We start from the raw sequence: 9174 nt of genomic DNA, 5'->3' as shown, positions 1-9174 counted from the left end.
ATTTTAAAATCATTTTTCATAAAGATATTTATTTAAAAATAACGCATTTACAATATGCCAAAATTAAACATTACCTGGTTTATACAATTGCATCTGATGTTTCAACTATTTGGTTCATAATATCATCGACAGTCATAAAAATACACTTGTTATTGCTGCACCGCAACTACAAGTGCAATTCACATTTTCTTCCACACTAGTCATTATGCAATCTTTAACATTGTCTTGTGAATTGAGTGATTTTGAATTAACATCTATTGCATCATAATTAGATGAAATAAATAAAAGGCAATAAATAACAAAAGGCAATCACAATCTATTGAAATCTACTTAATATACTAGGTTTTTTCCCAACTAATGAAAGTGAGGTGTCAATTTCTTGTAAATCTATTTTCCCTCCAAAATGAATGCATTTAATGAATAATACATAATTATAGTAATTTAGAAAATATCTTTATTATAATTATATAAAATTAATATTTAATGCATTATTAAACTACTTATCAATTATTAATCATAAATATTTTTAATAATAATAATAATAATAATAATAATAATCTACTTCTACTTAATATACTAAAATTGAATTTTTCCCTAACTAATGATAGTGAGGTGTCAACTCCTCATAAATTCATTTTTCCTCCAAAATGGAAGCACTATTCTCTCTTCTAAATCTTCTAAATTTATTTTAGAAAAATTATAATTCCACACTGAATATACGTGACAAATTAAAAAAATTTGGCAAGTTAATAGAATCAAATCATATTTTTATAACATATATAAGAATGTATTTTTCTATTATGTAAAAATTAGATTTTTGCACTTATATAATGATAGAGCTGACGTGGCATTAGCAAATTTCTGAGTGTGTTTCTTAATTTATTTTTTATAACTCATTGAATACAATTTATTATAGTAAATTAATTATATCAACTAATTAATTTGATTAGCTATTATTATATCAACTAATTAATTTAATCAATTATTTTTTAATTTATTTTTTTGAATTTAATAAATCAAATAAAATTAATTATACTAATTATTTGTATCAACTAATTGATTTGATTAATTCTTAAAAATATTTTTATTTAATTTATTTTATTTATTTAAATACATAAATTATAACTAATTAGTTATTTAATTTTATTAGGATAAATATCAAATTCTATTCCTAATATAAAAATACAAAATTTTATTCCTTCCATTTTTATTTTACCACTATAAAAGACCATATATGCTAGAAGAAAATATCATTTGTTTACCAATTACTCTTTCATTGGGTAGCTTTTACAACAATTCTTTTTCTTCCTATGAAGTGTCATCGTAAGAAGGCAACTATCATGGACACAAACCACCATATACTCTCCAACTCCCGTACTCATCATTCAAATCAGTATATGATATGTTATCCATGAAGCAGTAAACCATGCTGTTATCATGTATGCATAAAAAAAATTTCGTATTTAAACTTAAGTCATTTACCTGTTTGTGTGGTATATTGTAGTGTGAAATTATTTTCAATTTGTGTTGTGCAATGATACTATGGTCTAATTTAAACTTTTACTCTAGAACTGTGTTATGATTTTATTTCATCATTTTTTCTTAGATATCAAGTTGAAGTATTTTTATTTATTATTATTGAAACGGATGTGATATAAAATTTACAAAAAAAAAAAAACTCACACTCAATTTATTTTATTGTATTCTTCTTTCTCTTCTATTTCTTTTTATTTTCTTCCTATTCATTTTATTTTCTTTTTAAATATCATATAATTTATTATAATTTATACCAATTAATTCATTATAATTCATTATATCAGTTAGTTTAATTCATTAATTTATACATTGGTAACGGTGCATTTCTTAAATGGCCATTTTTGACTTTTACTATTATGCCCCTAGCATGTTTATAAATACTTTCCCTCGCTTTCTTTGTTTCCTTTTTGGAAACTTTCGTATTTGCATTCTTCGTACGAGAGAGACTTCTTCTGGTCAAAGGGACTTCTCCTTTCTTCGAGCCACTGTTGCCTCTACCCCTCTTTCAAGCATAGGTTAGTTCTTCTCTCTTCTCTCTTTTTTATGAATGCTTTAGTTTGCGTATTTTTTGAGGGGAGTGTTGGCTGTTATAGGTCCAGTGACTCTGTTTCCCTAAGAAGTTTATATTAAGCCTTTTAGAGACTCTATTTTTGATTCTTTTTTCTTTTCTCTTTGTAGGATTCGTCACCCTCTTTTATAAAAAGATGTCTTCTTTAGAGTCTCCTTCCCAGTGGGTGGATATTACGGTCCTTGGGAAGGAACCTCTCGTAGATGCTGATTACATCACTGATCTTCATACTCATCATAGAATTTGTATCCTTGATGAGGATGAGCCAAGATATGAAATGATTGCCCCGGGTCTGGAAGACCGGGTTTATTTTGGGAGGGCTTCTGATGAAATACCCTTATTTCTTTTTTATGTATGAGAGTCTTTTTACTCGACTGGGAGTTTTTCTACCTTTTTCTGCTTTTGAAATTTCTATCCTGCATCACTATCGTGTCGCCCTTACCCAAATTCATCCCAACTCTTGTGGTTTCTAGAAGGTTTACCAGCTTGTTAGTCAAGCTTTAGATTTTCTGACCTCTTTAAAAATTTTCTTTTATCTCTTTCATATGACCAAGCCCTTTAGTGGGCAAAACAATAAGTAATAGTGGGTGTCTTTTCGAGCTATTCAAGGCCGGAGGGTTTTCAACCTTTTTGATGAGCTTTTTCATGACTTCAAAATTTTTTTTTTTAAAGTGCAAGTTGTAGAGGGTCACCACCCCTTTTTTCTGGATAAAATTTCTGTCCTCACTTTCCTCTGTACTGGTCAGAAGCCTCTCCTGTGGAAAAATATAGTATGGATGATCTGAACAAGGTAGAAGAGGCTATTGTGGGGTTCTTCCGAGAAGTTTGGGAAAGAGCCCCTTATCTTGATACGAAGAAATTCCTCCAGGGGTCTCCGACTTTTGTACAGACTCAATTAGGTAGATATGGTTGTTTTTTGATTTTCTCCGACTTGTTTTTTATTATCTCTGACTCTGGAATTCCGATTTCCTTGTAAATTGATTTTTCTGTCTTCTTCTTTTTCAGAAATGGTGAAGAAAGCTTCTGCCTCCTCTTATCAAAAAGTTCAAGATGCCAAGAAAAGATCTCGGGCGAGGGCCACTGTCAATCTTCATCCTCCTTCTCCCCCTCCTCCTCCTCCTCATAATTTGGGGACTTCCTCTCGTCCCCTTACGGTATCCTCTTCCTCTACTTCTTCTCTTCCTTCTCATCATCCTCCGCCCCGATCTTCTCCTGAACCCGAGAAGAAGAAGCGAAAGACTTCTGGCTCTTCTTCTGGGATTACATTCGATGGTCCCTAATTTATCCAGAACCATATTTTTCCTCATTCATCCATTAATATAGATGATACTATGGTTCGGAACCATCTGAATCATAATTCAGGGGCATCCGGGCGGCTGGGGTGTGTACGAGACTCCTGGATATTTTTGAACATACTCCCCTTATCTCTTTGGGTTCTGCCCGAAAGGTTGAGGAGCTTGAGAGAAGAATTTCTTTATACCAGGAGGAGGAGAAGAAGTTAAAGGAGGAGGTTACTAATTTGAAGGAGGAGAAGGATTGGATTCGAGAGAGGGAGAAGAAGTTGATGGGCCAGTGTGCCGTGGCAGATGGTTTTAAGGAGAAGGCGTAGTAAAATTACGTTAGGCTTTTTAGGGAGAATTTGGATCTGAAAAAGGAGCTTTCGGGGTGTCAGGACACTTTCCAGGACTTAGAGGATTCGATCGCTGAGGGTGCAGAGGAGGCATGGAGAATATTTAAGGAACAGGTTGGAATCATTGCACCCGACTTGGACCTCTCTCCATTAGATCCTGACAAGATCGTGGTGGACGGTGCCATTGTCTCCCCTCCCCGACCTGCGACTGACTCCAAGTTGAAGACGAGGGGACAAAGAATAGTGGAGTCTCCTCCTCGGGGGGATGTGCCGAGTTCCTTGGGAGTTCCTGTTCAAAATCCCGATCAGCCTGTTCTGCCCCCCTCCTGGTGCTGCTCCGACTTCTCTCCCTGGTCCTGGTGGTGATGGCCCTTCTCTTGGTGGTGGTGATCTTCCCCTTTCTTAACTGACTGTGGCTATAAGAGAGGTCCGGCCTGCGGGCCCCCTATTTTTAAACAATTTTATTTTGTTTTGTATGGTGGTGCCGTTTGCTTGACACTTCTCGGCCTTTCATGGCCGTAAATAAAATATTTAAAAATATCCTTTTTTGGATAAGGGTTTAGGATATCCTTTTGTTGTGTGCATGCTTTCTGTTTAGGTTTTTCCAAAACTCGTGTTGATCTTTTTACTTTGAAAAAATCCTTTATCCTGGCTGGCTGTCTTTTGTCTAATATATTTTGAATTTTCTCTGAGACTTGGGACAGCCTATGCCTTTGGTTTTTTGTTAGATTTTCTTTTTCTCTTTTCATATTCCTTATACCCAATTTTTGATTTATTGAGTTTCTGTAACTTAGGCTATTTTTGCGATGCATTTCTTCTTTCCTCGATTTTTTTGACTTGTAGGTCGAGTAATTTCCGAGTTTATCATGATCTACTTTTATAACCTCTTTACACCGACTTGTACCTCGTCGTTTTATCCTGACGACCATCTAGGTCGGTTCATGGGACTTTTACATTTTGTCAAGCTTAAGTCGGAATGTTTCGTAGAAAAAATAATGTATAAAGGAACTTTAAAGAGATGTAGGAAAAAGATCTTTATTTACTTGTGAGGGTACTTTTTGCTACTAAGAGCTTTGACAATTTGTTCCCCTTAACCCCCGCTTTGATGCCTCGTTAAAAACCCCCCTTCAGAAAAACCCTTTTCTTTTGGGAAAAAAACCATGAAGTTGGGAAAAGAGTACATCAGTGAGCGGAGTTCGCTTTTAACTATAGTACATTTTCATATTACAAGCATGCCATGACCTAGGTAGCTCGGTTCCGCTTAAGTCGGTCACCTTATAGTAACTTTTTCCTAAGACCTCACTAATTTTGTATGGTCCTTTCCAATTAGCAGCGAGCTTTCCTTCCCCGGATTTATTGACTCCAATGTCGTTTCTAATCAAAACTAAGTCATCTGGGGTGAAGTTTCTTCGAATGACTTTTTTATTGTATCTTGTAGCCATTCTTTGCTTTAATGTTGCTTCTCTTATCTGGGCTTGCTCTCGGAATTCAGGGAGTAGCTCCAATTCTTCTTTGTGCCCCTGTATGTTTCCGACCTCATCGTAGAAGCTCACCCTTGGACTTTGCTCGCTGATTTCTACTGGTATCATGGCTTCTATGCCATAGGCAAGTCGGAAGGGTGTTTCCCCTGTGGCAGACTCAGGTGTAGTCCAATAAGCCCAAAGTACTTAAGGGAGTTCTTCAGCCCAGGCTCCTTTTACACCTTGTAGCCTTTTCTTTAACCCTGCCAGTATGACTTTGTTGGCTACCTCAGCTTGCCCATTTTTGCCTGTGGGTATTCTACCGAGGTGAATTGATGTTAGATCTTCATGCTGGCTACTAGGTTTCTGAAGGTTGAGTCGGTGAACTGAGTGCCATTATCTGTGGTGATGGAGTGAGGTACCCCATACCTTGTGATAATATTTTTGTAGAGAAACTTCCGACTTCTCTGGGCAGTGATGGTGGCCAATAGTTCTGCTTTTATCCACGTCGTGAAGTAATCTACTTCCACTATTAGGTATTTTACTTGTCCAGGTGCTTGGGGAAAGGGTCCTAATAGGTCCAGTCCCCATTTAGCAAAAGGCCATGGAGAAGTTACACTTATGAGCTCCTCGGGGGAAGCGACATGGAAGTTTGTATGCATTTGGCATGGTTGACACTTCTTTACAAACTCGGTGGCATCTTTTTGTAAAGTTGGCAAGTAAAATCCGGCTCAGATGAATTTCCTAGCCAATGACCTTGCCTCGAGATGGTTTCCGCAGATACCATTATGGACCTCTTCTAAAACTTCTGTCGTCCTTGAGGTCGGAACGCACTTTAATAATGTTGTTGATATCCCCCTTTTATAGAGGATATTTTTTACCAAATTATAGTTTTGTGCTTCCTTCCAAATTTTCTTAGCTTCTCTTTCCTCTTTTGGTAGGATGTCAAATTTTAGATATTCTATGAAGGGATTTATCCACCCGAGGTCTAATCCGTTAACTTCAAGGATGTCTTGCTTGGCCTCTATTTTTGCTACAGAGGGTTCTTGGAGAGTTTCTTGGATTAGGCTTCTATTATTCCCCCTTGGTTTGGTACTTGCTAGCTTGGAGAGGGTGTCTGCTCTGCTGTTGAGATCCCGAGTTATGTGCTTGATCTCAGTTTCTACAAAGCGCCTAAGGTGGTCCAAGGTTTTGTCCAAATATCTCTTCATGTTGGGGTCTTTAGCCTGGTACTCTCCATTTATCTGAGAGGTCACCACCTGAGAGTCGCTGTATACCACTACTTTCGTTGCACCGACTTCTTCTGCCAGCTTTAGTCCTATAATCAAGGCTTCATATTCTGCCTAGTTGTTAGAAGCTGGGAATTCAAACTTGATGGAGACTTCTATTTGGGTTCCCCCTTTGTTGACCAGTATTATGCCTGCACCGCTTCCTATTTTATTTGAGGATCCATCTACGTATAATTCTCATGCAGTGGATTCTCCCTCTTGATCTCCTGCATATTCTGTCACGAAGTTGGTGAGGCACTAGGTTTTGATTGCTATCCGAGTTGCATACTTTAAGTCAAACTCGGATAGCTCTATTGCCCATTGAACCATTCTACCCGCAATATCCATCTTCTGGAGGATTTGCTTCATGGGTTGGTTCGTTCGGACTCTTATTGTATGAGCTTGAAAGTAAGGTCGTAACCTTCGAGAGGCTATTATTAAGTCGTACGCAAACTTTTTGAGTTTTTGGTACCTTAATTCAGGGCCTTGTAGAACTTTACTGGTGAAGTATACAAGATGCTGCCCGACCTCGTCTTCCTGTATTAGGGCTGATGCTACAGCTTTGTCTGCTACGGACAAATACAGGACGAGTTCTCCCCCAGCTTTAGGTCGGGTCAGAATGGGAGGTTGGCTTAAAAACCTTTTGAACTCCTGAAATACTTCTTCGCACTCAGGAGTCCATTCAAACTTGCATCCTTTTCTTAGTAGGGAGAAGAGTGGTAGGGATCTTAATGCCGATCCCGCCAAGAATCTGGAGAGGGCGGCAAGTCGACCGTTTAGCTGCTGGACCTCTTTTAAGCAAGCTGGGTTTTCATTTCTAGCACAGCTTTACACTTGTCGAGATTAGCTTCGATTCCTCTTTGTGTAAGCATAAAACCTAGAAACTTTCCAGCCTCTACTGCGAAGGTGCATTTTGCGGGATTTAACCTCATCCCATGCAACCTTATGGTGTTGAATACTTGCTTGAGGTCTGTCAAGAGGTCGGTCTCATCCTTGGTTTTTACTAGCATGTCGTCTACATAGACTTCCATCAGCCCCCCAAGGTGAGATGCAAACACCTTAGTCATCAACCTTTGATATGTGGCTCCTGTGTTTTTTAGTCCAAACAGCATAACCACATAGCAATAGTTTGCTCTAGGTGTGATGAATGATGTTTTTTCTTGATCTGACTTGTACATCGGGATTTGATTGTATCCCAAGTATGCATCCATAAATGACAAGTATCGATACCCTGAGTGCTCGAAAAGACGTAGTGGGACATAATCTGTGCCCACACTTGAGCCTCCAAGGTAAGTGCTGAAGCCAATATGCCCTTAGGTCGGGATCGACAGTATCCATATATCCATCTGCTGCCAGGTTGTGCTATAACTCTGAGGATGGCGTCCTAGTCAAATTGGTATGTCTGGCGCTTGAAAGAGGCTTCTTGGTATGCGTCCAATCCTTCTGGGGCAGGGGGAGATCTAAAGCGCACTGAATGGCCCCTTCAGTTATGGGGAGATTCTTCTGACGGACATAGACAGACTGCAGGGCTGGCATGTGAAAATTGGAGAAGAATTCAACTACCCATGAGAGTTTAACTTGCCGTGGTTGCCTCCGTAAGAATCCCCATTGTCTGCGCTCAATGCGGGGCTCAACAAACTCAACAATGTGGGTAGGGAGGATGAGTAGGTGCTCATTGTTGTAGTTCTACTCAGCCAAGATGGGGAACATCTGCTCACAGTAGCGGTTAGTGAACCGCGCAGTGTTCCTTGCTGGAAAGGCTTTCTCGGTTTCATCGACCTTGATTATCCTCTTGACTTGCTTTGTGGGTGGCTTGACTGATGTTGAGGATGGTTCCGTAGCTGGTGCTCTTTTTGTTCCTATCCTAGCCGGTGGCTTATTAATGTTGAGAATGGTTCCGCAGCTGGTGCTCTTTTCATTCCTGTCCTTGCCGGTGGCTTATTAGGGGCTTTCTCTTTACCTTTCCTGATGGCCATCCTGAAAAGGGATAAAAGAAAGGGACATGAAATCAACTAGCTAGAACAAGGAGGAGGAAAATACAAGTGATAATCAATGCCAAGGTAAAGAAGAATGTCGTAAACACATGGTTGTGACTCCATGTAATTAGAACATCAATGAAAATATAGCATGATAAATTAAGACAATTAGATGCAAGATGTTTATTAGCTTGCCAGCAAAGGCATGAGTAGCATAGATCAAGCATTAATTGCTCAATTTGATTATCAAATGTAACAAACTAACAATCACGTTTGTATTGACAATTATTTTTAATTAATAAAAAAGTTGCAAGGGTTTTGTGAAAAACAGGTAGTAGAGTAGAATAATAGAATAATTAAGAATTCACAATGCCATATGGACTTTTCACAAACACTTGGTAGCATGTAAAATATATTAGGGAAAGTATGAAATCCAACATGCAAGCAACCCAAAAATTAATATCAATTGTCAAATCACTACCTAATATATCCAGAAGCAAATATAGAAGAGAACAATCACCCATGTAGATTTCTAACACCAATTAAAAGAATGCAAAAATAATAGAAAAATAATAAGAAGGAAAGAAAGAAGAAAGGAAAAATTAAGTACATGCTATAATTAAATGAAGAATGAAATAGTAGAGGAGAGAAAGAGAAGAAACCTGATGAGGAAGATGAGAAGAAGAGGAAGAAAGAAGTAGAAAGTAAGAGTGAAAAGAGGGAGGAAAGAAGAAAG

This window comes from Arachis ipaensis, chromosome B03 (assembly GCF_000816755.2).
Source record: "Arachis ipaensis cultivar K30076 chromosome B03, Araip1.1, whole genome shotgun sequence".
Lineage (NCBI taxonomy): Eukaryota > Viridiplantae > Streptophyta > Magnoliopsida > Fabales > Fabaceae > Arachis > Arachis ipaensis.
Note: the sequence above shows the minus strand (reverse complement) of the source record.